Below are 15,656 nucleotides of genomic sequence, written 5' to 3' on the forward strand. Positions count from 1 at the left end.
CTATGTTTTTATTGACCAGATTTGACAATACTCAGTCCAATATATGTTAACATAATCTTTTCCCTAACAAGCTGAAAGGATAGTCCTGAAACAGGTATCTCTCTGTTTGCTTCACCATCAACACCTAACCGAACAATCTTTCTTTTTTTTTTTTTTTTTGTTTGAGACGGAGTCTTGCCCTGTCCCCCAGGCTGGAGTGCAGAGGTGTGATCTCTGCTCACTGCAAGCTCTGCCTCCCAGGTTCACACCATTCTCCTGCCTCAGCCTCCCGAATAGCTGAGACTACAGGCGCCTGTCACCATGCCCGGCTAATTTTTTTGTATTTTTAGAAGAGACGAGGTTTCACCGTTTTAGCCAGGATGGTCTTGATCTCCTGACCTCGTGATCTGCCCGCCTCGGCCTCCCAAAGTGCTGGGATTGCAGCAAACAGTCTTTCTGAATTAGACTTCCTTGGCAGGAGTCAGACACCAGAAAAACTATTGTACTTCTCTTTTGGACTTGAGGTCAAAAGAGAAGAAAGGGAAAGAAAAACAACTACCTCTTCTATTTGGGAATGTAGGGCTCATAGCACACCTGCATATATTTTTAATTAACCTTAATAACTCCAACAGTATAATAACCCTACTCTAATCTTCATCCTCTGAATTTAATTTCCTTTGATGTGTGGGTGAAGGGTTAAAAGACTTGTAATGGTCTTTGAACACCTTCCTTGTAAACTCAGCATCATGGTCTCTCGCTTCACGTTGGAATGTTGACCCGTGGATTGGTACTTTAGATAAAATTTCCTTTAGATATCCTACAACACACACACACAGCTAACAGTTTTACTGTTTTGAAAAATATATGTTTTATTTTCTTCTCTATATGAATAATTTCTACAGTGATTACATTTTGCTTTATTATTTTTAAAATAGTGTCAGAGGCGTTTGAACAAGAGCAACTCCATCTTAAATAGGGGCTGGGTAAAATGAGAAGGAGACCTGCTAGGCTGCATTCCCTGGAGTTTAGGCATTCTCAGACACAGTTTGAGATAGAAGATCAGTACAACATACAGGTCACAAAGATTTTGCTGATATAAAGAAGCCCATCAAAACTTGCCAAGGTCAGGCACAGTGGCTCATGTCTGTAATCCCAGCACTTTGGGAGGCTCAGGCAGGCAGATGACCTGAGGTCAGGAGTTTGACACCAGCCTGGCGAAAATGGCAAAACCTGGTCTCTACTAAAAATACAAAAAAGTTAGCCTGGCATGGTGGTACACGCCTGTAGTACCAGCCACTCGGGGAGGCTGAGGCAGGAGGATCGCCTGAAGTAGGAAGCAGAAGTAGGTAGTGAGCTGAGTTGGTGCCACTGCACTCCAGCCTGGGCAACAGAGCGAGACGGAACACAGTGGTTTATAAATGCCATGGCAACATCCAGAAGTTACCCTATATGTTGTCAATGGAAATGGAACCCTTAGTTTCAGAATTGTCAGCCTCTTCCCTGGAAAACTTATTAATAATCCACCCTTGTTTCGCTTATGATCAATAAATAACGATAAAATAGCCAACCCATAGCCCTCAGGCTGCTCTGCCTATGGAGTAGCCATTCTTTTGTTTCTTTATTTCTCTAATAAACTTGCTTTCACTTCATGGACTCCCCAAATTCTTTCTTGCATGAGATCCATGAACCCTCTTGTGGGATCTGGATTCAGCCCCCTTTCTGGTAACAATGTATAAAGTAAATGTAAGTAGTGATTAATTTATGATAAAGTAAAAAAAATACAAGTTTCCAATCTTGAAAAATGTTTTACGAAAACATTTAATGATAAAATGTTCAGTAATGAAGTATCATAAAATCTTCACAAGCCACATAATCCATGAATAGCTAAATAATATCTAAATACATCAAATGGTTATGTATTGATGGTGGAATACTGGGTTAGTTTTGTTTTGTAAATTTTTATAATTTTTTGAATTATTACATATTGTTTCCATAATCTGAGAAATGTCAAAATTATTAATGGAATGATGTAGAACTAATTGAAGCTCAAACTAAGAAGACACTAGCATTATAGCTATATATGTCTGACTATGCTAGTTTTCTTTATTGAACTTAACATTCAACACACATTACTTTTCTAAAGGGATGAGAACATGGTCTCATCTCCACTAATTTTCTATAGAAAAAGATTCTGAGGTCGGGGGCTGTGGCTCACACCTGTAATCCCAGAACTTTGGGAGGCCAAGGCGGGCAGATTGCTTGAGGTCAGGAGTTCGAGACCGACCTAGCCAACACGGTGAAACCTCATCTCTACTAAAAATACAAAACTTAGCTGGGAGTGGTGGCATGTGCCTGTAATCCCAGGTACTCTGGAGGCTGAGGCAGGAGAATTGCTTGAACCCAGGAGGTGGAGATTGAGGTGAGCCGAGACTGAGCCACTGCCCTGCACTCCAGCCTGGGTGACAGAGCAAGACTTGTTTCTCAAATAAAAGAAAAAGATTCTGGAAAAGCCTGAATCTTGGAAACAAATCTATAAACCGGAGTTCATTTGCCTTGTTTCTTTTTTTCTTTCTCAGAGTCAGTGAGCTTTTGTTTCCCTTAATACGAAAGTTAATCTCCATTGATTTCAATCTCTAATACCTTACTTCACAAATCCACCCTATACATCATGCTATTAAATTGCAAAACCTTTACCATGAGCAATGCAGTTAACTGCTTTAAATGACTTTACAGTCATCAAAGTGATTAAAATGAGTTAAAGTAGGTAAAGACAGAAGCCTTCTGCTTGCCATAATTTCATATGGACCAAAATAGCCTCACTGTCCCTTGCAAAACAAGAGGTTCCATTTCTGGCCATTTGAATAAGAGATGAGAATATCTATATTTGGCAATAATTCCCTCTAAAAACAAAACAAATTGCTATTGATAATGAAATACTGACTCAAGTACTGGACACAGAAAGGAAGGTTTAAAAATACCCTAATTTTCACATAATAAATGATCATTGATCCTGTTATGTAAGACGGAGAAATGACCCTGGAAAGTAATTTATTTTCTATAAAATTCTATTCTGAAATCAGGAAATGATATTACAGTTTTCTTTAAAGTTTGTCTGTTGAATCTCTCAATATTTTCAGTACAGAATTTTACATATACAGCTAATCTAAATTATTTCATTTACCTTAATTCCTCTCTCATTGGCCCATTTAATAGCATACAAAGACAATAATAACTGCTCTATACAACCCAGATGTAATCATCTTGAATACATGTTAAAGTATTCTTTCCCGTCTTAGGTAGAAATCAAAGCAAAACAATTTCTTATAACTATGGAAATCTATGAATTGTTCTGGTGATTCCAAGGGCAATATTTTCTGCATGTTTAATTTCAGCTGTAGGAAAAGATTGGAAGGGTTAAGAAGTGCCTGGCCAGGAAGACTCACAAATGGAACAGTAAGGCATCACTTTATCACTCACCACTGGGGCACCTGGGCCAGTCTCTTCCCCATCTAGTTTTGGTGGATTATTTGCTTCACTGTTTTCTCTAAATAGAGAAAATAGGAATACTTATCTCGTTCTTCTGAGTTTCAAATCTGAAAAGGTAAGTGAGGGAACACAGTACATTATAGAACACTGCATAAGGCATTATCTTTTTAAATTATACTTTGTAAAAATGAGCCCCCCAATTTCTGTAGTCACATATAGTAGGCAAAACCACACTGATATCCTTCAATAATTGAAACTATTTACTCCATATGATTTGAGGAGTCATCGGCAATACTTTTCCAGAAATCACAATAATTTTAAAGGCATTTAACCAATATCTCACAACTACTAGTAGATATTTATGTCTCCAGTACCCAATTATTTTCTTGGATCAATGGTTAAAGCCTTTGTGTTTTCCCATAAATGAACATCTATGCAGGAATTGGCAGCTGTTTGCAACTTACTAAAATGAAACTAAGGGACTTTTTTTACATAAGTTTTGAAAACAGGGGATCATGGGAACAGCATGAGTGTCCTGCATGTCTGATTACATATGTGATGCTTTATATGAGGGATGGACGGGGAGGTAGGATAAAGGAGAGCCACAAAATAAGAAAGAAAGCAAGTTGATCTCCAAATCGAACCCTGATTTGGTATCACAGACTGGATGTGTAAAGTTGAACAAGTTATTGAAGCTCTCTGAATTTTAATTTCTCCATTTTAAAAATAGACTTATGAACACGTATTTCAAAAAGGTGAGATTACTAAATAAGATAAGGTTTGTAAAGTGCTTACTTAAAACTAGAATATTTACTATAACCTGCAACATAGTACATACTTAAAAAATTTGGATTCCCTTTCCCCCACCAAAATGGTATGGGTATGCTGACTTAAGGTTCATCTCCTACTGATGACTTTACTTAAAACTTATCCAGAAGTTTTCATTTATGAGAAATCAACTTTGTTAAAAAATAAATCATCAGTTTTCATAGCCAAATTTTTCTGTCACTAAGTTTCATGTACATTAATCTTTTATATATTTATGTCTGATAAGTTATACTGACATCACATGGATATTATCTGGAAGATGAATTAGCATTTATAAAAAGGTTAGAGATTAAAGTGCATATTTTGGGGGGCTCTGAAAAGTACCATGTCATATAGGCCCAAAATATTATTTATCATCTATTCGATGTAAAGTGATTCCCATAGAAAATATATATATATATATATATATATATATATATAAATTATAGAGTAAGAAAGGCACAGATTCATTGTGTCTCAGGAAGGCAAAGGCTTTCCCTTACATCCCTAGGCGTTGTTATTCTGGGTCATATATACTTGCCAAGTGTTGAAAAGTTCAGGTAATTATCTCTGGTTCTTAACAGGTGCCATTTATTTGTCTTCATTTCATTCTAAGTGGAGGTCATTTGATTCGTTTCTCACTGACTCCGCTATTTCTACTGGCAGATTTTTCTCTGCATATTTTTGGAGCAAAACCGGTTCCGAAAAGGAATATACGAATTGAGAATGCACTATTCTCATTTGATGGAGCAATCTCAATTTTCTAAACTTCTTCCTTCTGGGCATTTATTTGTTTATGGTGCACCCTTGGTTTGCCCAAGAGGATTTTTGAATAGTTCATTTTCCACAGCTAAACACTTTATAGATATATGGTTCCCATATGGCAGAAAATGTGTAGTAACTACAAGATTATGTGAATAAATGCTGCTTCCAGTTTGAAATTGTCAATTATGAAAAGAGTCCTAGACGCCTTTCTAAATAAGATAATCGTAACAGATACATTCTGCATGATCTGTATTTTTCTGAACTTTAAAGAGAAATCTGTACAATTCAATCCACGTAAGGAAAAAATACAACCCGATTTTCAATATATGTATACACACACACACCACCAAAAATCTTGAATAGCCTAACAGTCCAAAATGTATAGCTTCTGGATTCAAGGTTCTTTTCTATCGGACCCTAGCTTTGCCTTCTACTAGTAGCCCTCTGTGGTTCTTGAACCACAATTGCATCCTGCCTGTGACAGACTCGCTTGCTTGCTGTTTCTCCATTGTGAGCGATGAATGAGGTAATGCCAAAGTTAAGGGCTTTCATACCAATAAAACATTATATAGCTTATGAGTTATTATTATTATTTATTGCCCATTTTTTTCACTATCTAGGTCAAGTCTGATTTCTTCCACAAAGCCTTTCCTCACTAGCCGAGGTCACAGCAATCAATCTTTTTTCTAAAATCCCATCGGAAATGTGATACCTCACATGTGCCACTTAGAATGACTCATGGCCCAAAGTAGAGTGCAAGTTCAGCAATAGGAGAGGCCAAGTCACATTTATCTTTGAGTCTCCCACCGTGTCTGTTGCAAGGTCTCGAATAGAGTAAGATTAATGCGTATTTGTTGATGACTATGTGCTGTACCCAGATGTCAATTCAGGCCTTTTAATAAACAGATTACTCATTTAAACAGCTTGTAGATTCCACTTCAGTATAGTTAATTTTTTTTTTTTTTTAACTTCCAGGGAGGTTTCTCATGAAAAACCAATACAAGAATACCAAGAATTAAACAGGTATATTACCTGTTGTTTGCATGATATGCTAACATGAATGTAATTTTAAGGGTTTTTTTTTTGTTGTTGCTGCTGTTGCATTACTTCAATATCTTCTCTCATTTGCCTTGCAAATTCTACCTGATACCATGCAGTTCATAAACTCACGTTTCTCTGCTCAACCAATGTTTTCCAAATATCTGAGTGTGGATTAAATTGATCAGGTGGCAAACTGACTCAAATAAAAAGAGTTTCTTAGTATCATTTTATTTCAAAAACATTCCCTCTTTCATGAGTGGGCACTATTTCAAAAAAATCAATCTAGACCATTCCAGTCTTGCCGTTATGTTTTCCTTTTAATGAGGAACTTATGAAACTGGAAACTGTATTTCATATTCGAGCATCCCAGAAGCCTTCTACTCCATATCATATGCCCTCTCCTATTGTCTTTCCAATCCATTTCCTGCTGTCACTCTCTCCCATTGCCTAACCAATGCATAATCCCTTTAAAATGCAAATATTGATATTTACAATAATGGAATTTCTTGTGTAAATAGAATTGTGAGATTTACAGGGAAATGAAAATCTAGTCTTTGGAAACTGCCTCAATAGCTATCTGTGATATATATATTTTTTAAACAAGGTCAGTAGGGTAGATGAAAATAGTCCTATTTATACATAAATGCAGTAGGTGTCTTTTTCAGTTATCTCTTTAGATGCAATTCAGTCCTGGTGTGGACAAGTACAGACTATATCTTTTCATAGCAGAATATAGTGTTACAGAAATATCACTAGATTAAAAACAAAGACTTCAAAGAATCTTTAAAATTTGCCACGTAATTTAAGATAGTTTGTTACGAATTATTTAAAAGTTAATACCATAGTTTATCATAGCTTTTTAAATATCAAATGACAATATTTAGTTCACAATTGCCCTAAAGCTTTGGAACTTACTTTTGATCAACCATTAATTAAAAGCTGCATTTTATGTTATTTATTATTTAAAACAAACAAACATATTAGAAAAATAAAGATCAATATGTCCCCTTTCTCTGTTGTTTGAATGTCTTCAAGATAAGAAATTTCTATCCAGCACCAGTTGCAGGAAAGGCTCTGGTACAATAAAGAATGTGCCAGACTGGTTTCTGGACAGAAAACAGTCTTACTGCCTTTGCCACCTATGGGTTTCTTGTGGTTAATCTTCTTTTTGTGATGTTGTCACTGAAAGTGGCACCAGGACTGTAAATTTTATTTGACATTGTTATGATGGATGGATTACTAAGACACTGTAAATGATGTAAACATCTCAATAGCATTAAGAAGTCAAGCTCATGTTTATTGCAGATGTGTGGTACATCTAGACATTGCAGAGAATAAAATTATTCTTATTCAAGTCCTAATTATAAGAATTATGCATTAAATTGGAATAAATAACTGTACTTAAACTAAAACTGAATTAAAGGGACAATAGCAAAATCCTGAAATTATTGGGTTGTTATATATTTGATGTTGTTAAAGTAGGTCTTAAGGATGAACCATAAGAATAACAAGGTTAGCTATTTAAATAACCCCCAAACCAAGACATGCATTGCAATATGATTCACACCACCAAAAATTGTGGTCTGGTCTAGAATTTCCACAGAATAACAGTAGTAATTTTACTTCTGCGTCTGATTTTGGCAAAGCATAATTGTTATAAATCAATCTCCATGAGATTTCTTTTCAATTCTTAGAATCTTAGAAAATGATCTCTTCACTTTAATCATTAGATTCCTTTGTACACATATACTTAGTGTTTAATTCCTATCCAAACTACAGGTATTGACCACACTGTCATAATGATTTCAGCATAAAGTGATGTAATTCACCAATTATACTATTTAGAGTGAAAATTAAATTGTCAGTTATTTAAAATCATTTAAAATTTAAACAAATATAATAACTAACTGCGATTATGGTAAAATTCATTCCCCATACAATAACACTCGAAAGATGAAATCTTTGTATAAAATAAAATAATCTGAAACCAAAGAAAATGCCAGCCTACTTTAAGTCATATTTAACAGAAAAAGCATGAGTCCAATCAAACAAGTAGATACTTGGAGCATGTAGAAATGGCATTGTATTCTTAGGATATCCAATAAGAGGCAGTAGCTTTATTTTTTTAAATGTGATCAATACAGAACTCTTAGCTTAGCATTAAACATGAATTGCTTGGGAAATATAACCTTGATCAAATGCAACTTCAGACAATTACATAAGGCAAACCAATCATTTGGGACTTTGAGTAGATGCAGGTGTTAATGGTATGGTGGTTAAGAGTATTATTTTTGGAGCCAGACTTCCTGGGTTCAAACCTTGGGTCTCCCTCTTAGTAATTCTGTTTCCATAAGTATATAGTTGAACTTCATAGTCCATCATGTGAAAATCTGAAATGATGTTAGGGTTCTCGTGAAATTCAAATATGCTAATGCATAGAAAGCACATAGGAGTGTCTGGCACAGACTTTGCATTCTGTAAGTGACTTGGCATTCATTCTTACAAACAGGACTTTTTTTTGCCATGATAACATCTGTAACACTTCTTATGCATCCTTCAGTCTTGGGATCAGACCAAAGTTCCTCATTTCAACCATAGAAGACAGAAAATGATTCAAACGACTACTATCTTAATTCTGAGGATGAAGAATTAAGAGTCTTCTGACACATAGCAGTACCATTCTAGTTGTATAGGAGAATGGTTATTTCAATACGTACAATGGATGCTGTGGTAGGCTAACCAACCTACATCCCCACTTCTCCAAAAAATGATATCTACATCTTGGTTATGGGCTGATTATGTTTCCCCTAAAATTCATATGTTGAAGACTTAAACCCAAGTACTTCAGAAAGCAAACGTACTGTAGGATCTCTAAAGAGGCAATGAAGTTAAAAAGGAGGCTATTAAGGTGGGCCCTACTACAACATGACTTTTGTCCTTCTAAGAGATTAGGACATAGATACATACAGGAGGAAGACCATGTGAAGACAGAGGGAGAAGACAATCACGTGCAAATCAAGGAGAGAGGCCTCAGAAGAAACAATCGTGTTAACATTTTGATCTCAGACTTCTATCTTCCATATTCCGAGACAGCAAATTTCCGTTGTGTAAGCCACCGAGTCTGTGGTGCTTTGTCATGGCAGGCCTAGAAAACTACTACACAGCATCTCAGAGACTTTGCTGTGCACATTAATATATTAGTCTCCGAAAGTAATCAACGTGTTTTTGTTTTGTTTTGTTTTGTTTTGTTTTTTCGATGAATCTTGCTCTGTCACCCAGGCTGGAGCGCAGTGGCGCGATCTTGGCTTACTGCAAGCTCCGCCTCCCGGGTTTACGCCATTCTCCTGCCTCAGCCTCCCAAGTAGCTGGGACCACAGGCTCCCGCCACCATGCCTTGCTAATTTTTTGTATTTTTAGTAGAGATGGGGTTTCACTGTGTTAGCCAGGATGGTCTCGATCTCCTGACCTCATGATCCACCCACCTCAGCCTCCCAAAGTGCTGGGATTACAGGCTTGAGCCACCGCACCTGGTCCATAATCAGCTACTTAACTTTGTAAAACTGTAGGAGATTTGGCATTTCTTTTGTGTTTTTTCACTTTATTATAAATGTCCAGAGAGCGAAAGTGGACATATCATGCTCGTGAGATTCATCCCTATTTTTATCCAGTAGATAGAGCTGCAGTCTATTTGATTTTAACTGCTGCACGCATTTAGTTTAATGAATACATCACAATTTATTATTCGTTCTACTCTTGACAGATATTTGCATTATTTCAAGTCTTGCTGATATTGGCATTTTTATAAATGACTTTTGGTGAACATACATCAATGTTTTTGTTGAGTATTTACCTAGAATTAAAAGTATTGGGTCATGGAGTATGCATATGTTCAGTTTGGGACAGTACTGTGAAATATTTTTAAAGTATCTATTTGTACTTCTACCAACAGCACTTGAGAGTTCTGATTGTCATCAGTGTAGCCTTTATGATGGGGTGGTAATAGTAACCTATTTTTGAATTAACTTGAAGTAATTAATGAGGTAATATTTTATTAATAATGTAAACCAGTTTCATTAATTTTTAGTATAGAGTTTCATGAGTGTATTTATCCTCATGACCATCATCACAACAAAAATGTAGAACATTTTTATAATCCTCCCAAATTTTCCATGCACATTGTAGTCATACTGCCTATCTTGAGCCACAGGTCCTCACCCCATTTTCTGTCACTACAGATGAGCTTTGTGTTTATTAAAGTTCTACATAAAATGCAATCTTGAAGCATATACATCCTTATCCCCCCTCTTTCACTCTGCAAATTTCTGCTATCCATTCCTCTTTTTCTAAATATCTATAGTTCACTCATCTTTGTGGTTGCATATTCCGTCATAAGTATATACTAAGTATGTAATGAGGTCTTTAATTTTGCTAGTTCCTATGTCTCCCAAGCCGGAATTAGGTCTAGGAATAGTTCAGCTTTCTGCCAAGCCCTGTGTGGTTTCACTCTGAACATGTAAAACTCACCATTCAGCTTCAGAATCAAGGTGTCATTTTGAATTCGGGAGCCGTTTCTCTGCATAGCTTCTCCCTTTCTGGTACCCTGCCTACAAATCCAGACGCCTTATCCTCGTTTTGGTTTCTTTATGGTGTGCCCTGCTTGATTATTCCTGTGCTGTGGTCTGGAAATTGCCTTTTGACAGAAAGCTGAGGAGATTCTAGTGCTTGCTTTGAGTCTTCCCCATCTCCCAGGGATCACATCCTTGAGCTGTGTGTTGTCCAATAGCAGAGAATAGTTGTTCCGCATCCTTTCCCATATTCTTAGTTGGTTTCAGAGGGAAGTCTCATCCTAGTTGAAATTTGACGTACCTCATATTGGTTTAAATTTCCATTTTCATGATGATTTACTACATTGAGAACCTCTTTATAATGTGCCCGCTGGCTTTTTGTATATCCTGTTTTATGAAGCAATTATTAAATTTTTCCTCATTTATCAACTAATTCATCTGTCATTTTCATATCGATTCCTAAGGTTTCTCTTAATATTCTAAACACAAGTTGTCAGCTGTATGTTGTATAAATACATTCTCTCAATCTGTGATGTTCTAATTTTTTAACGTTCTCTTTTCATGACGTGTTCTTAGTTTTAATAGGGCCCCATTGATCTTTTACTTTTTTCCTTTGCTATTATTTCACGTTTCTTGTAAGAAGCCTTTGACAGCTTGGGGTCATAAAAATATTGTCTTATGTTTTTGTCTAAAATCGATATTGTTTTACCTTGAACATTTATATTTATAATTCACCTGAAGTAGACTTTGATATAAGATGTGCAGTAGGAGTGGAAATTCAATTTTCCCAGCACCATTTAATAAGAAGGGCCACGCATTCTTCACTGCATCTCAGTTAATCATATATGTGTGGCATGGTGCCTAGACAGTCTATTCTTAATAGACTATGCTGTATTTCTGCGGCTTTGCTTGACATCAGTTTAAATAAATATCATGCCTTCTATGTCAGTCTCCAAGGTTTATTCCTAGTCTTCAAGATGTTCTTGGATATCTGGTCTTTGCAGCTTTCCATGTATTTACAATTCGCTGATTTTCACATTTAAAGCAAAAACAAAAACAAACAAAAATTTTGATCTTTGAGTGAGATTTTATTGAAGAATGACCGGATATTTAACTTCTTAGCAATATTGCATATTCCATTAACTGAACAGGCAGTATTTCTCCAATTAGTTTGCTATTTAAAATTTCCTGATATTGTTTTGCGTTATTTCATACGGAGCTTTTATAATATTTTATTATATTTATTGTTAGATACTTGAAGCTTTTTAATGACATTGTAAGCCATATATAATTCTCAAACATTTCATTACTATTCATGAGTGGTGTGTAACAATAAAATTGTTGTATATTTACAATTTAACTTGAAACCTTGCTCAATCACTTATTAAAACTCAAAGTTTTTCTTGATTTTCTATGTACACATCATGTTAAATGCAAATTGTTATAAGGTTATTTCTACATTTCCAGAAGTGAAACTTTTTCTTTCTTTCCCTTACTGATTACTCTTGTTCACCATTATGTCTGTTGTTTGTTAAAGGTTTTATGTAGAGACTCTTTATTGGATTAAGGAAGTTCCTTTCTAATTACAGTATGCTATGAGATGTTTTTAAGTATTTATAGATGTTGAACTTTATCAAATGCTTTTATTTCACCTATTAAGATCATCAATTTGTCTATAAACATAGAAAATAAGCAGATGTGTTTGTTTTAATTTTATAAATTAAGATATATGCAATAGAATCTATCCTTCTTCATTCACAATTCTGCAACTTGTGATGAATCATGTATTCATGTAGACACAACCACAATCAAGGTATACAATAGTTGTATAGTATTAAAAATTCTCCCATGCTTCTTCAGAGTCAATCTCTCTCCTCATCCTCTGGCCAACACCAATATTTTTACTGTCTGAGTAATTTTGTTTTTTCCAAGGTAAAGGATATGATACAGTGTACAGTCTGTAGGTAGACTCAAAGTCTACCTTCTTTCACTTAGTGTGATGCCTATGATGTTCATTCATGATGTTGCAGTACCAGTACTTACTGTTGAGTAGTAATTCATTGCGCAAATATGTCACAGGCAGTACTAAAGAACATATGGCTTGTTATTAATTGCTGTTAATAATGAATAATGCCTCTATAAGCAGTTACATACATGCTTTTGATGTGACCATACATTTTTTATTTTACTTGTATAAATACCTGTGAGTGGGATAGGTCTAATGTTATGAAATATTATCAATTGGTTTCTTAAAGTAGTTTTAGCCACTTTGCAGCATTTAAACCAAAAATATATCAGAGTTCTATTTATTTTGCACTTTTTTTTTTTTTTTTTTTTTAAGACAGACTTTCACTCTTATAGCCCAGGCTGGAGTACAGTAGTGCAATCTCGCCTCACTGCAACCTCTACCTCCTGGGTTCAAGCAATTCTCCTGCCTCAGCCTCCCGAGTAGCTAGGATTATGGTGCATGCCACCACGCCTAGCTAATTTTTGTATTTTTAGTAGAGACAGGGTTTCACCAACTTGGCCAGGCAGGTGTCGAACTCCTGACCTCATAATCCACCTGCCTCGGCCTCCCAAAGAGCTGGGATTACAGGCATGAGTTGGCATGTCAGTATTTGTTGCTTTTGTTGTTCATTTTCAACCATTCTAATAAGTGTTTCTTAGTATTACATTGCGGATTTGAATTCCATTTCCAAAATGGTTAATCATATTGAGAAAATTGCGTTTGCCATCTATATATATTTTTGGTGACATATTTTCTCAAATTGTATGGCCATTATTTTAATGGGTTGGTTGTTTTTGCATTTTTTAGTTTTGGAATTACTTTACGTATTCTGGACACAATTTTTAAACAGATATATGATTTGAAAATATTTTCTTATAGTTTGTGGGTTATCTTAATTTTCTTCTTTTCTGTTTTTAAATGATATCTTTCAAAGAGCAGAGGTTTCAAATTTTGATGAATTGAAATTCATCATTTTTTGGTGTATGTGAATCATAATTTTAGTATTCTATCTAAGAAATACACACCTTATCTAATATTGTAAGGACTTCTTACTAGATTATCTTTTAAAATGTTTATGTTTTTTGTTTTCATATTTGGATTCATCATCCATTTTGGGTTAATTTTTTATATAGGACTATGTCATGCTGTCTTATTCACTGTTCTAATATACTAAGTCTTAAAATTAGATATAATGAGTTCTGGTCTTTTTCATGATCATTCTTACTATTTCAGTTTATTGCCTTTCCACATAAAACGTAAAATTAGCTAGTATACTAATATGACAATTTTGGCTGAGGTTTGATTGGAACTGCATTAAATCTATAGGTTAGTTTGGGAAGAATTTGCATGCTAACAATATGTAGTCATCCAGTTCAGGAACACAGTATATCTCTGCATTTACTTAGTATTTATTTTGATTACTTTCATCAATGGTTAATAGTTTTTGTCATCAAAATCCTGCATACATTTCGTCTGATTTCATGTAAATATTTCATGTTTTTGTAGAGATATTATAAGTGCTACTTTTTGAAAAGAAGTCGACTTTCAACCATTCATTGCTAATATAGAGAGATACACAATTAATTTTTGAATAATTTGCTTGCATCTTGTGACCTGGAAAATCACTTTTTAGTTCTAGTACGCTTTTTTGTATATACTTTTTTGCAATTTCTGCAAAGGGTGGCATCATAAGAATGAAGAAAATGTTTTTTTCTTTCCCTCCAATCTGTCTACATTTTATTTATTTTCAATGGCTTATTGCACTGCATAAGACTTCCAGTATAATGTTTGATAGGAAGGTTGGGAGAGGGTATCATTGTCTTCTTACCATTGTACATTATGTTAGCCCCAGGTTTTTGTAGACTTCCTTGAACAGGTTTATTCTTAGTTTGCTGAACATTTGTATCATGAATATATTTTGAATAATGTGATACATTTATTCTTTATCTTTTGGGATAATCTTTGTTCTGTTTAGTCTATTGATGTGCTGATTTACATTGATTTTAAAATATTGAAATATACTTGCATTGTAAAATTCCCATTTGATTATTTTGAAGACAACAATTATCTGGTTAAATTACCCGTATTTTATCTTTGTCTTCGTGTTTATTCTGTATTCTTGAAAATTTTGTTGTAATTATATTGTCCTTTATAATTAAATCCAATTTCTGAAACATTTATGAATTCACATGTCTGGTCTGTTACCTCTCTGAGATTTTAGGCATGCTGCCTGTGTTATAACACGTGAGGTAATTTTTTATTGTATCTGAAATTCTGCTTAAATAATTTTATGCCAAGACAATCATCTTCCAGAGAGATATTTGCCTTCTGATTTATTAAATTTGTAGATTGTGAACTGCTTGCATTAATCTGTGCTTAGTAGTGGCTATGTGGTTCTCTTGGTAAGGATCAGTTTTTCCTTTGTTATTACCTGCCTGTCTGGGTTTTCAACAAAGCCTGGAGTTTTCTTTAGGGCCTCCAGCCCCTGATGTATATGGAACTCTGTTTGTCTCTGGTGACTTGACAGCTTCACTTTTTTTTTCACTATCATTTTTCTTAGGATCTTACCCTTCCAACCTATATTGTCCCAGAACATGGCCGATGCACCAATACGACGACCATTTATATTCTTGAGCCCACCCTTCAAAGCCTCTGCCCAAAGTTTGAACACCAGCAACAGCCCTCAGTGGGTAAATTCTCTGCTTTGTGCCCATATCCATATTCAGAAAATACCGTCAGGGTAAAAGTGTCTTCATATGATTGGAGCCTGTTTGAGGTTCTACTCTATCTGGAATGCTAGCCCATCTAGTTCTCATTGTATATCTACTTTTCTGCTGTCCTCAAACAGATTTTTTAAAATTATTATTCTCTGTAGTTTATTTTTGATGTGTGTGTGTGGTTGTGCTTAACAAGAGTATTTTTCTGTTATTAGTCATTACACATCCTCCACAGAAATTCCCAATATTTTTTTATGATGATATCAGATACTTTGTCTTCTTTAACAC

Source organism: Chlorocebus sabaeus, chromosome 24 (genome assembly GCF_047675955.1).
Source record: "Chlorocebus sabaeus isolate Y175 chromosome 24, mChlSab1.0.hap1, whole genome shotgun sequence".
Taxonomy (NCBI): Eukaryota; Metazoa; Chordata; class Mammalia; order Primates; family Cercopithecidae; genus Chlorocebus; species Chlorocebus sabaeus.